We start from the raw sequence: 14,094 nt of genomic DNA, 5'->3' as shown, positions 1-14,094 counted from the left end.
AAGTTCATCTGAGGTCAGGATACATGCATAATATGGTTGCCTGGATTTTATTGGAGTTGGCAGGGGTTTGCTTAAGAGAATTACAGCTCCCTGTTTTGTGCTTCTGGCGTCGATATTGCCATTGTCTCATAAATAGACCCTGGGAATGTTTTTCATTAAAGAATAAAAAAAAGAAAAAGATGAACATCCTTGACACCGTGTTCCACTTCACATGACTCTTTGAATTTTAAATTAAACTGAGTGTAAAATTTTAATTTGATGTGCAAGTTAAATTAAGCCTGTCTGTGTGTGAGCTCTGTTTTCTAGCTGGATGAAACATACTGCGCTGCTTGTTACAAATGATAAAAGTAGCAGGTAAACAAAACTCCCCATGCAGAGGCGATAACAGTCAGGTGCTGGTAGGTCCCAGGACTATGCAGTTCAAAAGGGTGAAACGTGTTGTTCGCTCCTAATCACTGTAAAGTCGTTCTAGTGTGCCGTGGTTAATCAGTTCAGTTCTCTGCCTCAGTGCTCTCACTCTGCCTCCCTCCTCTCTCTATCTGTCTTTCTTTGTCATACTTTCTATCAAAATTTGCCATAAGTTTTGCTGCTGTCATATCTTTTATTCTATTAACTGACTACTGTAATTGTTTACCTATTTTAACCTTTAATTACACTTTTGTTCCAATTGGGGGCAGCAGGAATAAGCTGAGAACACAACATTGACATATTATCTTTTAAGTTGATGCTTGATTGATTGATGATTGCGAACTTTATTAATAAAGAGTTGCTTATTTACACATTCAGTAGTTACAGGGCAACATTATCATTTATCTGAAGTTGTGTTTGTGACCACCTGATGAATGTAAGTCAAATAGTATAGTAGTAGTAGAATAGTAGGTCTTGTAGCTCTGTTTTTGATCTATTTCCACCCCTGAGGGAAATGTCTGCCTCTTTAGCTGCTAAATCATCCACTATGTTCACCAGCTAGTGTGTCTAACTGGGTCTGTCTGCATTTTAGTGCTGAGCTGGTAGTGTATAGTTGATTTTTAAAGGTTTTTCATTTAAAACAGCGGCTTGTTGTGCCTGAAAACAACATTCTATGAGTAGTGAAAGTGAAACAACAGTAAAGTGGGGCCAGACAGCTAAACAATGAGCTGAAACTTGCTATCAAGCTGAGGGGAGCAGTAAAATGGATTTTTGCTTAGAATATGACTTAAACAATTAGTCTATAATAAAATAGTTTCAGATTAACCTTCTGATGATGGCCTTTTCAATTAATCAACCAGTTGTTGTAGTAAATACCCACTGTTTACTTTACTAATATATTAATGTCCATTTCTGTAATTATATTTGAATGTAGCAGCCTCAGTTGTGATGCCTTTCTGGGGGAAACTGAGGTCTGTAAAGGAGTAGCATGGTTTTCATTGTAATTTAATCCATTCACTAATATGAATGTGTGTTTAAAATAGACAGAGAAAAAAAGTTTGAAAACAACAAGAACGATAGAGAAAAACAGGCAAGGTTGTCCAATTTAAAGTAACCTGTTTCACATGGTATGCTACACAATCTCTCCTCGAGTCTGGCTTTATTTAGGTTTGAATCAATGTTAGTTTGGATTTGAGATTTGAGCGTGTATAGATTTCACGTTGGAAGGCCCGGACACTGCCGGACAAGTTTTAATATGATTGCTGTTGAGCACTTTTACAATGTGGGTGGGGTGCATGTGTGTGTTCCAATGTATGTGTGTGTGTGTGTGTGTGTGTGTGTGTGTGTGTGTGAGAGAGAGAGAGCATCTAACAGAAGTGCCTCAGAGCAGTAATGTGCGAGTGTGTAGGGTAAAAGGCCAGGCTTGCTGAGTGATTGCCACATTACCCGTAAGTATGAATCAATCTTCTGTTCAGACATTTGGCTATTTACAGACTCACATGAATTTGATCATGTGTTTTCTTTTAATGGTTTTCTAGGATTTACTAAAACCTCTATGGCAGTACTGTTTTAGTGGATAGCACTGCAGATGGCAAAAAGGTGGGTGGTATGTCAGCTTTTAGGCCTGAGATCAGAAAAGAGTTCATGTTAAATTTAGTATTGAGCAGATATTGATCGTAATGCAATGACTTAGAATGAAAGTGCATGTAATGTATGTATGTTAGCATGCAGTTTTATCCCCTATATATAGATTTATTTCAGCTGAACAAACAGATTAACCCCCACCTAACAAAAAAATTGTGTATTTACCCAAGATTGAGACTTGAATAGAAAAAGACATAGATGTATAACCTGTATGCATAAATAATGGTCATGTCAGTCATGTATGTCTGTCATGTACAGATTGGAAATAAGACCTATTCAAGGCTAGTTGTATGTAGTCAATATCAAACTGAAAACCATTTACTTATAGGGACTACATGTTTTTACCTGATAACAGTGATGTTGAGATGTATGCAGCTTTATGTAAAGTCATAAAGCTGCTTATTGTAGCATTAAGTGTACACATGAGTGCTTATGTGTGTGTGTGCGGATGGGTTTACTGTATGTACCCGAGCATATGCTTGTTTGTCTATGGCTTAGTGTGAAAACCAAAAGTGAATTGGCTGACACACTGCAATCTGTCAGTCATCAAAATACATTCCTTCACATGAGCTCTCCAAACACTTTTCTCTCATATATGCAAGGCTTCACTTAGATAAGAATAAGTGTGTTACAACAAAACACATTCAGAAAAAAAAAAAAAAAAAGTCAAGGACACGAGAAAATGTTTCTGTGTTTCCACTGTAAGCTACTTTTTTTTCAGTCACCCTACCTGTCCGTGTTTTCATTGACTATTGTGAAGCAAAGATAGAAATGACAGTTTGTAGGAACTCAGTGAAAGAGGGGATTTAGACCGTAATCCGCCTCACTGATCCCTTTTAGAAACAACCAACTGTCTGGCACACCGCCTGGCTCTCGCCACGACACGCCTGCTTTTGATACCTGAAGGCTGGACTGTAAACTGACACCCACTGTGGCATTTTCTGCTTCCCACATACCTAAGATCAAACATGGAGTATAGATTGAAGCCATTTCTTTTAGTTGGAAAAAATGGTTTTTGGCTTGCAGGTGAGCTATGGTATGTACCTAAGGGGTTAAGTCACCCTGTAGGCATCAGATTTTTAATATTAATGTTGAAAATTGTAACACCGTTTCTCTCTCTTTAATCTGTTAGTGCTACTGTTGGCAAGAAGGCTCATACTTGTCGCGGTGTGGTTTATTTTGCCCCTTCACTGTTCAGGTCAGGTCAAACAGAAACAGATTATTTTGTTTGAGAACATATGGCGTAAACAAAGACTGACTTGTAAACTTCTTCATCAGACTGGAGCCTAGCTGGTGTCATCTGTCGAGCTAATCTAAACATTATCCACATTTCTAATCATCTTCACGCTGATATTCAGTGTGCCATAAGTTGGTAAGCAGTGTTAGTCCAGCCTGTTTCAAACAAATGTCCTCTGTCATAAGAACAGAGCAGTTGGCAAATACATGAGTTTGCTTATTCTCACACCTGGGCCTGGGTTTTGTTTTCATATCCTTGCGGATGTAATGATGATTCTCATTCATTATCTTTAATCTGTCAGTAATGCAAATGAAGTGAAGTTGATATTTTTGAAGGTGTATCTGATTTCATTTTAGCCTTTGTCATGACTATCAAAGCAGAGTTTTGGTCCTCTGGGCTTTATTTTGGTAGAGCTAAAAGAAGTGTTATTCTCACTTTTCTGACCCACAGCAGTTAGCAAATGGTATGTCATCTTCTTTGTCAGGAACTGAATGGCACCTTTGTTTGAGTATTTTTTAGTCATTTTAATTTCTTTTTCCACTGGTTGTGGTTTGAGAGATGTATTAAAGTTTGTAGAGCTTTGATTTATGGACAATCTGGCCTTTTTAACACCTAATATGAATTGACCTCTTTGTCTAATGGTGGTTCTGACTATGGGGGATAACACATGCAGAAAAGGCCACAGACAGACACACAGAACTGAGAGACACACACACTTTCACATATAGAAGACTGGAGTGGTTTATTAGGTGGCAATAAAAAGAAACGTTGTGTGAAATGAATCCAGTGTGACTTACAGTGTTTTGGAGGCTGTGTTTTCTTTAGAGATGAAGAAATGGACCCGCCCAGAGTGTTAGTTTATATTAAGACATTTTATTTGAGTTTTATTTTCCAACTCTACAGGTGGGAATCTGTACAACACAGCCCTCCAATCACAAGATCTAATAATATGTGCAATCTTTGGCATACAACCTGTGTGTCTGTATAACAGAAAACACAATGTTTTAATGTCACTGTATATGCCTCTTTGTATGACTTAATTTATGTTTCCATTAACTTGATACATCAAATAAAATAAAGGCAAACATATGAGGTCTTTGAAAGCTGCTTGGCATAAAGAAAAAAATATTGGATAGGAAAGTTATAGGATTTTATATGAATTTGATGAAACACAATAGCAGTCCCTATTGTAGATTAAAAACAACAGGTGGACATAAGAACTTAAGCTCCGGTATGCAACCTGCCCTCACAGAAAGACTGCTCTGTGTTTGTATTACAGTCTTTTTTTAACCATCTTAAATCAATGTCATTGTCTTTTACATCGATGATACTCTGATTATCTGTTTTTGCCTCTGTTATATCTTATTGTATGCTCTTCTGTTTTCACAGGAAGGGATTGTTGAACTGTGTTGGCCAGCCCCATCTGTGAAAGTGACCCTCAGCTTACATCAACCCTCATTTACAGGTAAAAGCAAAATGGGAAACATTTCATGCATGTGCCCTATGTTATGTTATGTGCTTATGCAATCATTTCATGGTGTAGGAGATTGCAAAATTGACAAGAATCTCTGTGCAAGTGGTGATGATTATCTGATTATCAAATGAGTAAAAATACAGAAGGATATGGATGGGATGTGATAAAGTACAGTTAGCTGATCAGTGTGGTCAATTATAATAGTCAGTAAACTGAGGAGTGTCAGGCTCTCATCAAGAGAAAATTTAAGCACTACAACTACCTTACTACTTTCTCAGCAAATACTTGATTTTGCAGCCAACCAAGCTAACCGAAATAGTCCACCGCATGCAGCTAGTATATCCCAGGAAGAGGAGGGCGGCAGTGAAAGGAGTGAGTCTCACGTTGCGTGTTTCTCTGAAATCCAAACTTGCCAAGAGCAACATAAAGACAGTGACACCATATCCTTCATAAATTACTGTGTATTTGACTTGTCCTGCAATATCTACCTTGAGCTGTAAAAGCTCACTTGTCGGCTACATGATTAGTGGTATTCTACTGCTTATTTCTTTTCTTTCAAGCACATTGTCTATAAACAGAATATGGTGTCTTTGGCTCTCTTAACAGAGACATAGTATTATTGATTATATATTCATGCACTTTTCATTTGTTTGCATCTTTTGAGAATTTGGAGAGAACCACAGAGTTGTGAGTGCTGCTTGTTTGCAAATATAAATGTTTCCTTTGGGATAGCAATCTGTAACCTTAGCCTGCACTAACACAAGTGCTTTAGCCTCAGTTGCCAAGAGGAAATTTATTAGTATCTGGGAGCATTTTATAGCCAGCTGCATGGACAACTAAGGAGGTTTGTAACGTGTAAAGGCACCTTGTGCTCAAGCAGGGATGCTAGGCATTTGATACATACTGTAATGACATGTTTTACAAGAAACCCAATGTCAGTCACTGAGACCAGGCCTGGCTTTCAAAGCACAGATACCCACAAAAATAACATTGTTTAACATTCAATAACATTCATGGATTTAATGCTACATTATACTCAACCACCTTGCTGTACAAATATCCAGTGCCCCTTGTGATTTGCTAATAAAAATCAAACCAAACCAATACCGATACCCTCCCAGATTAATTTCTAATGCACAACAAAGTAAAAGAGCCCCTTGCATGTATGGCAGGAAAAGCTGTGCGGGAAACAACTGACATCAACAGTGTTTCCCAAACTTATAGTATGGGTCATGGACCCATTTTTATTTGTTAGAGTAAAATGCTTAACAATGTTATGATATGTAAATGTATATTGAAGTAGAGAGAATGTTCTTCTGTTTTAATTTGAAATATAAAATTATAGGGATACACATGTGCTCATAGAACTGGAGTTACATCCAGTAACTACTATATTTCGCTATGCTGGTCTGTTAAGCTCAGATGCTGTGTCTGGGGCCCCCTCTCTCCCTTCTCACGAACCTGGACCTGAAAACGTGTTTAAAGAGACAGTGTTTTGACAGTGGAAAAGTAAATGTGTGTGTTTGAGTTGCATTTGAATAGTTTGTTATGTTTCATGTGTCTTTTGGGGACTAGAGCTAGTATGTTGCTAGGTTCTTTATCACTAGTTTAGAAATGTAAATGTTATAGCGATATTTTTTTATAAATTTTGTTCCCGAGGAGACACCAAATGTCTTCTTTGTTGTTTGGGAACTCCTGCCTTAGAGGACACTGGGCTATTCAGTCAGGGTAGGCAGGTGCTGTTAACTGAACATTTGCATATGGATTCTTTTTAAATGAGGACCACACTTCAGCCGGCAGTTTGGAGTATACTGAACAGATGGTACTTGATTAGCAGAGTGAGGAGAAGGAGAGGTGTGTACTTGTTTGTAACTGGAGCTTTAAAAAGGTATGATGATGCAGGTTTCCTCCACTCAGTGGGGTCCAATCATTATGTTTGAGAGGGTTGTGGGCCGCCTTAACCTCTGTTTTTGAGGATAAGGCATCTTTCTCCTGTGTTGTCCTATGTGGCAATATATTTCAGGTAACCTTGATCTATCCGGGGTGTGATATGACTAGCAATGTCAAGAAATCATGTATGTATTGAATCCATATTTACAGGGGTGGAGATGGTAGCAAACTTTTAGTAGCAGCTCAAAAAAGTGACCCGGCTGAAAAATAATAATAATTATTATAATTATTATAATTATTATTATTATTATTATTATTATTATTATTATTATTATGTCATACTTATTCCCCAATGTAGTATATTATGAAATAGGTAAGGGGACCCACCCTTACTCGCCAGTTGTTGGGGAAACACTGCTGTGTGGTGTCTGTATTAAACAGCAGCCTGGAACCTTTGAGTGGGAGACACATGTTTCAGCAGGGCCATTACTGCTGAAACGTGAGAAGGTGTTTTCACGTGCACACAAATACTCCCTCACACACATATCACACACAAGGAAATGCATGTATAAAGCCTCGTGCACACACACAGGTGTGCTGGCAACAGCATCTTTCAACATGATGGCGCTCTACCCCGAGGTACAGACTCTATAGTGGAGAAGCTGTGCGATTGTATGGGTGTGTGTGTGTACAAGTGTGTGAGTGTAAATGAAGAGGGAAGTAGCTATTTGTGAGGTCATGAACTTGTAAATGGGGGGAAAAAAAAAAAAAAGCTTCCTTGTGCTTTTCCATTACATCTCACTCCAAGGACTTCTGTTGTGTATTTGTTGTAGATACCAACCAGATTGTGCATAAATATTCTCTTCAATGGATAAATGCTCTTGTTCCTATTATGTTCTCCTGAGAGACATTATAAAATAGGTGAATTTCCGTTGCAGGCTTTGGCTTTATCATGGTTGGGGTTTCCAGGGCATAAAGCATATTGCCACTTGAGTGGCTGTTAGGATGGTGAAGGACTCTTTCACAGCTGACATTAAACACTGAGGCCTTCAGTGTTTGATGATGACACATGGCAGTTACTATTAATGCATGATAGTAGTAATTGAATTGATATACATATAACAGTAGAACACCTGAAAAACAACACATTGGACAAGACTAAAACATCCAAAAGTAGTTATCCACACTAGTTTATGCATCCAGCAGGTACTGGGGATGCATGTTGTTTGTCCCCAAGGGGGCACCATTCTTCTTTTACTTCTTCTTTCACCTGTTACAATAAGATGGAGATCAACTAACAATCCACATTAAAAGTTTGGAAGACTTTTTTTCCTCTCCTAAACATTTATGTTCAAGTTCTGCATGTCAAGTTTAGTTCTTGGGTTGTTTTTTCCCTCTACAGTTTAAAGTATGTCAAAAGCAAAGCAGTCAAATTGTATTATAGTCATTTAGAGTTTCAAGCATGTAGTAAATATAAGGTTCCGCTCAGTTGCTCAAGCCATGATTTTATCAGACAGATCTCAAGTGCTGCTCACTCGTCGCTGTGCGTGAGCTGCTGCGATGGCACTTTTTCTGTAAGCACATTGCCACCCATTTCTTTCTCTCGCCGTCTCTTTTTCACATTGTCTCTCTTTCTCGCTCCCTCTTTCATACACACAAACAGCTGCCCATATACTTCAGCAGCTTACTAGCCCTCAGCAGCAGCAGAAAGTACTTAGTGGTCTAAAAGAGGGAGCAGTGGGTTTTGTTATAATCCCTGTTTGGGCTTGAACAGACTCCTAAATAAACTGCTGCAATGGGACACCACTGTTTACCAGCAGTGAGAGGATTGTATTCAAAGTGTAGCAGTGTTGTCTCTGCGGTCATTCAGCTGTGATGAGACAAAACAGAAAGAACACTGGCATGTGTACCGCGTTGACACAAGTAATGGGGAAACACAGAAACATTTTCACAAATTCATGAATAAGATTTTGGTCAAGCAATCTTACCTACTGTAAATGTTTTTTAACAATTTGTGATTGTATAAAACAAGACCTGACATGAAAGTAATTACTTCCAAACCTCCAACTGCCACAAGATGTTGTCCCAGAATTGCTTGTGTGCCAAATTAATTAATGTCTTTCATTTAATAATGAGGAGAGAAACAGGACAACATTGTGGACGTTGGAGGGTGTTTGCAGGTGGTTCTAAGCTGACGTTATAATATAATGAAATGGCTATTTATTAGTTTCATTCATTCTCTCTGCTTTATCTGGACTCACATCTTTATTTGTGAAGGCCTTTCTGAAATTGTATATCTTAAAAGAGATTTAACATTGCACTCCAAAAACGTTGCTGGACAGTAAAAATGACCCACGATGCAACATGACCCGGACAGTTCAATCCGCAAAACTTATTTGACGTGGCGTGTGAGGAGTTGATATCCTCCATCCTATTTAAAGCAGCTGAAAATATAGGTAAATATAAAACATATTTATACTTTATGTAAACTGGTGCTGAGAAATACTGGCTACTGTTAAAGAACCCAAAAGTTTCTCCCTAATCTTCTCTACATTAAGAGTATAGAGGAAAAAGAACAGTTGCGAAAATGCATAATTGACATTCCAAGCCCAAAAGTTCGGGGGCACACATCCCTCCTCATCTTCTCAGCATACATACACACTTTACACATGTACACGCCAAAATTTAGAGTGAAACACACACACACACACACACACACACAACGACCTTGAGGGTGTTAGCGGTGTTGACGTTTGTTTGGACGTTGCTTCAATTCCTCAGACTGCTGCAAGGTCACATGGCCTGACATCAAAGAAAAGAATTTCTTCCTGGGCGACTCTGAGAGCTCTGGTGTTTATTCTAAAAGTCTGACTGTCTCGCTGTCTGTGTTTCTGTCTGTCTGTGGCGGTTGCTGCTGTCATGCCTGCCTGGCCTGTCTGATTACCTGTGACTCTTTGTTTGTCTCTTTGTACAATATCTGCACAAATTTTTTTTTTGGGACTGTAACTGTTTCTTTCCATCTTGGTCTCTGCCTCGCTCTCTTTGTTTTCCCATCACTTTTCTCATATATTTTATTCAGCTTTGGCCATTAAAATCACTCTATGTGCTTTAACTGTAGAGAAAGATGAACTGTGGGTTACAGTGGAAAAGCCATTATTTGTTGCCATGCATATTATGTTGTCAGCCCGCTGCCTGTTAATGTGGAGTGACTGGATTTGACCAATCCAGTGCTTCCCACTTGAATGCTATTTAGCGGAAATTGGTGATTGCTCCATTTCTCTCCATTTTAAACACATACGCCATAATAAGCAAGCCTTCTTTAAGCCACAGCCAGCTGAAATATGGCTGAGAAACACATAGTTGTGGTTTGGAGTGTTTTCCACCTGTCTCTTATAACTTATTGTGTTCATCTTCACACTACATTTCTGGTAGATGAGGTGACATATTCTTCTGTTCCTGGCTTGGGATCAACTTGTTTAAAAAAAAAAAAAAAAACACTCACAAGGGTAGATGGGAAGTAGAACAAAAGAGCATGTGAACTACAGCAAGGGAACTGGAGTCAATCTGTACAGCATATGCTAAAAAGCATTGAATCACAACAAGGGTGCAGCTTGAATACTAATAAAGTTTGTGTTTTGTGAGGAACAATACTGTTACTCTCCAAAGAAGCCCCCCTATAATTCATTATGTGAGATCTACAGTACATGTTATAGTCTGATTGTCTTCTTGCAGGGTCAGAAGCACCAAGCTGTGTCTTCACTGCAGAGTAATTCATGTGCATGTGTAGCTGTGAGGTTTCCCCCCTGGGGATGTGTTTTGTTTTGATGTCCTCCACTGCAGCCAGATGAATGGTCACATGGAGAGCCGGGGGGGTGGGGGGGGGGACCTTTGGACATGTTAAAGGACACCTGTGGGGCTTTGGGGGGCCTCTGCATGATGGACAGGGTTCCGCTTCAGGTGGCAGTAATTTCTTTAAGCCGTGGGGAGGGGCAGTGGGGTCAGATTTTGTGTGTGTGCGTTTGCGGGTTGTGTGCGTGTGGTGAGCTTCTGTTTGTGTCACAGTTTTAAAAAAAGGTTATTGTTTTGATATGTTACAATGTGTTCTGTCTGTTTGTGTTAGCTTTTGTTTACTTATCATTAACTAAAATAACTGTTCCCTTTCAGTGAATATGAGTGTGTGTATTGTGTGTGTATTGTGTGCATACCCTGCATACACTGTGTGTATGTGTGTCCACACAGGCTTATCTCTCACGCAGTAATTGCCTCTAATACCATCGGGAACACCGCACAGATCGTGACAGAGTCTCACCCACAACTAATGATTATGTAAATACGATAACCATCTGAAGACATGATTGTGTGTGTGTATGTGTGTGGGTGTCCTGCCTAATATCCTTCTATCTCTTATCATATGGAGATCTGCTGTTAGACAAACGTGGCATTGTTGAAGGCCGAGGTAGGGCCGAATGTGTGCATGCATGCATGTGCGTTTGTGTATGTGAAGTTGTGTTTTACTAGTTCAGGGCCTCATCTGTTCTCTGCACCTGATACTGAGCTGGACCAACGTACCTGGAGAGCTCCAGGCATTTTAGATGAGAAGACGGGAGCTTGTTATTAAATGTCACAGGCCGATCTTCTAGAATAACCAATAATGTTCCAAAGACTACCTCAGCCTCTATACACACACACACACACACCACACACACACAACACACACACACGACCACCATAACACATACACAAGCCACTAGTCTTTGTGTGTGGACGAATAAGACATAACACTGTGGAATGAAATCACCACATCTTATAATGTGCCAGAACTTTCCCGGTGAGTAAAAAAAACACTTTGTGTTTGCTGGCTTGCTGTTTTGTCAGTTTTGCTTCACATTAAAAGCCTTTTCACTGGCAAACCACTGGAATGCCATTATTGTGGAACAGGAATTGCAGCCTTAGCCAATAACGAAAGTGGCTAACAAATTTGAAAAATCAAAATATGGACACATTTGGCAGGTCATTCTGAAATATTTACTGGGGGAATATAACAGGAAGAGGCAGCCACATTGACTTGGTTATAATAAAACAGAATGGATGAACAGGGGTTATCTGAATTTACTGGCTAGACAAACCTGCTCCCAACCTTCATATGGGCTGGAGCACAAGCTTTTGATAATGCTGTGGTCAGACTGAAAATGCTGTTAATTAATGGTCTGTTGCCAGCATTCTTGCAGCTGTACCTGAAGAACACACTTTGTTAGTACAACTAAGTACAAATGCATTACTTTATCCTCAGTACACACGTCAGGGGCCTTTTTGTGCTCTTCGGAGAGTGATCACAAGATTGAGTTACATTGAATGACTTGAGCTGTTGTTGATACTTTAACAAATTTAACTGCATGTTCTCTTCACCCATCCTTGACCTTAATTACCTCAAGCTGGCTTTTATGGGATTTTTTATGAAGAGCGATAAAACTGCTGTCCAACATAAAATGATTTGTTTATTCAAAATGATTCACAATTATGTGTATTTGAAATGTGTTTAGTGTGATCTAGAACATTTTAAAACTGATATGATTTAGGCAAATAAGCTGAACATGACACATGAGGAATAAAGCTAACCACCATATTTCACAAATGTGGAACAAAGAGAACAGGGATCATCCTTAGGTTTGTTTTGCAATATTTAAAAATGAAGCAGGTCAGTTCAAGTCCATAAAGCTACACACAGACATCCATAAGATATTGTGCTAAGGTAAACTCCAAAAACCCAGATAACTGGTTCATCTTTTTTCAGTATAGCATCTTCTATCACCAGATTGGATATGGTGACAGTATAATACACAAACTACAGCTGCAGGAATTTATAAAAGACCACCCAGATCATGAAATGAGATGATGAACATATGCAAACAAAGATGCATACACCAGCACCTCTTAAAAGTAATGACACTTCAAAAAACAAACAACTGCTTCATCCATTAGTGTGCTACAGCGATACAAAGAGAGAAATAAGGATGTGAGGATATGTTATGTTGTGCGCTCCATACGAATGGACATCATGTGGAGTCAATAAGAGCATTTGATTTAATATAAGAATGTGGAGGAATGTCCTTAAAACCTCTAACGAACAGCGCAGTGTGACACTCAGTCCGATGCATGCATACACACACAATCAAATTAAACTGTGTGTTGCAATATTTTCGTATAGACATGCGCTTCCAGTCAGAGGGAAATTGAATTTGTTAATTTTAACACAACTGGCTGTGTATTAGTGTGTGTGTGTGTGTGTGTGTGTGTATGTTTCTTTACTTTCATATGTGTGCGAAGAGTGAATGATTAAGAGCAAACATTCCTTTTCTTGCTTTTCTTCAGTTGCAACAAAGTTGTAAATTTTTTGGATTTTAAGCAATTTTGTAGTTTTTGATAAAGCGAAGTCAGACTGAAACATAAATTATCTGTGTGATTTCCAATATAACAATGGCCTCTTTCTAAAGCATGCTTTGCTAATCAACAGCTGCAAAGCTCAAACAGTGTATTTCATAAGCACATGACTCAAAAATCTGTCTCTCTGCCATTTGTTAAACAGACGTGCGATTGATGTTCAGATCAGATGCTTTTCTGCAGTCATTTGTTTCTCTTTAGGATTCCTTGATCCCATTTAATGTATCGTTCACCCTTTTAGTATTGTGAGTCAATTCTTAGTTTGCTTCAACAATTTATGAACTAATATTAATAATAGTGATATAACCTACAGCCAAAAGCTCTTGTCTTTTTTTAGACCCATTTGTTGCTGCAGCTTTGATTCAATGGGAAAATGATATTCATATTAAATGTCATGCTTATTTATTAGTTAGCATGATTTGGATAAAACTTTAACTATAAAGTTAATTGATAGAAAGGTTAGGTTAGGTAATAGGAAATCTCTCTAGCATGCACACACATTTGCACAAGCAGTGCAGACGCCTACTCATGCTGCCAACCACACAGCGAGAAGAAGTAAAGTCGATCACTTTGCAGCTTCCCCACCCAACAAATGCACACACACAAGCACGCACACACACGTGTATAGGCATGTTTCTACGTGTCAAAGCCGTTAGCTTGGAGAGCAAAGGTCATCCTGAGGGGTCAGAGTGTCAGTCTTATGTTTCAGCTGTAGAAGAGGTCCTCTGTTACACCACACTGAATAGACACTGTGAATAGTGTCTTCCGAGAGACAGAGACAGAGATAGAGAGAGCGATATGGTGGGAGTCAAGAAATAATGAGAAACAGAAGAAGAGAAACATGAAAAAAAGTTGATATGGTTGAAGCGTTAGGGAGCAAAAGAGGAAATCAGCATTCATGTTTTTTAGATAGTGGGATGATAGGGATCTTGATGACATGTTAGGGTAACAGTGTGTGTGTGTGTGTGTGTGTGTGTGTGTGTGTGTGTTAGTATTTTGTCCA

At 38.9% G+C, this 14,094-nt stretch overlaps 1 protein-coding gene across 1 annotated transcript in view; it reads left to right on the top strand.

Moving 5' to 3' along the window:
* Nucleotides 1–14,094, top strand: part of bmpr1ba (bone morphogenetic protein receptor, type IBa) — a 65,432-nt gene that overhangs the window by 15,179 nt on the left and 36,159 nt on the right. The window contains exon 2 of the mRNA XM_035658424.1: nt 4,679–4,754. The gene's annotated coding sequence lies outside the window, so the exon portion shown is untranslated. The remainder of the gene's footprint in view (nt 1–4,678; nt 4,755–14,094) is intronic.

The sequence above is a fragment of the Morone saxatilis genome, unplaced genomic scaffold, assembly GCF_004916995.1.
Source record: "Morone saxatilis isolate NCDOM2014 unplaced genomic scaffold, NCSU_SB_2.0 Contig16, whole genome shotgun sequence".
Classification (NCBI taxonomy): domain Eukaryota; kingdom Metazoa; phylum Chordata; class Actinopteri; family Moronidae; genus Morone; species Morone saxatilis.
This window is presented reverse-complemented; position numbering and strand designations above follow the sequence as displayed.